The sequence below is a fragment of the Lampetra fluviatilis genome, chromosome 4, assembly GCF_964198595.1.
Source record: "Lampetra fluviatilis chromosome 4, kcLamFluv1.1, whole genome shotgun sequence".
Lineage (NCBI taxonomy): Eukaryota > Metazoa > Chordata > Hyperoartia > Petromyzontiformes > Petromyzontidae > Lampetra > Lampetra fluviatilis.
This window is the reverse complement of record NC_136278.1, coordinates 16,576,102-16,577,249: the sequence shown is the minus strand read 5'-3', so window position 1 is coordinate 16,577,249 and position 1,148 is coordinate 16,576,102.

Below are 1,148 nucleotides of genomic sequence, written 5' to 3'. Positions count from 1 at the left end.
GTCGCCAAATATCGTACGAACGCCGTGAAACTTCCACAGGCTTTTCCAGCAGATTGGCACGTGCACTCAAAAAAGTCAAAATTTGTACACATAGACCCCATCAAACGGGAGAAATTGGCCGGGATTGCTCTCATGTGCGTTACGGGGCATCGTTTCTCTCGCTCCGAATTCCATCGAGCTGGGAAATCGCTCATTTTTGCGTCGCCAAATATCGTACGAACGCCGTGAAACTTCCACAGGCTTTTCCAGCAGATTTGCACCTGCACTCAAAAAAGTCAAAATTTTTACACATAGACCCCATCAAACGGGAGAAATTGGCCCGGATTGCTCTCATGTGCGTTACGGGGCATCGTTTCTCTCGCGCCGAATTCTCTCGAGCTGGGAAATCGCTCATTTTTGCGTCGCCAAATATCGTACGAACGCCGTGAAACTTCCACAGGCTTTTTCAGCAGATTTGCACCTGCACTCAAAAAAGTCAAAATTTTTACACATAGACCCCATCAAACGGGAGAAATTGGCCCGGATTGCTCTCATGTGCGTTACGGGGCATCGTTTCTCTCGCGCCGAATTCCATCGAGCTGGGAAATCGCTCATTTTTGCGTCGCCAAATATCGTACGAACGCCGTGAAACTTCCACAGGCTTTTTCAGCAGATTTGCACCTGCACTCAAAAAAGTCAAAATTTTTACACATAGACCCCATCAAACGGGAGAAATTGGCCCGGATTGCTCTCATGTGCGTTACGGGGCATCGTTTCTCTCGCGCCGAATTCTCTCGAGCTGGGAAATCGCTCATTTTTGCGTCGCCAAATATCGTACGAACGCCGTGAAACTTCCACAGGCTTTTTCAGCAGATTTGCACGTGCACTCAAAAAAGTCAAAATTTTTACACATAGACCCCATCAAACGGGAGAAATTGGCCGGGATTGCTCTCATGTGCGTTACGGGGCATCGTTTCTCTCGCTCCGAATTCCATCGAGCTGGGAAATCGCTCATTTTTGCGTCGCCAAATATCGTACGAACGCCGTGAAACTTCCACAGGCTTTTTCAGCAGATTTGCACGTGCACTCAAAAAAGTCAAAATTTTTACACATAGACCCCATCAAACGGGAGAAATTGGCCGGGATTGCTCTCATGTGCGTTACGGGGC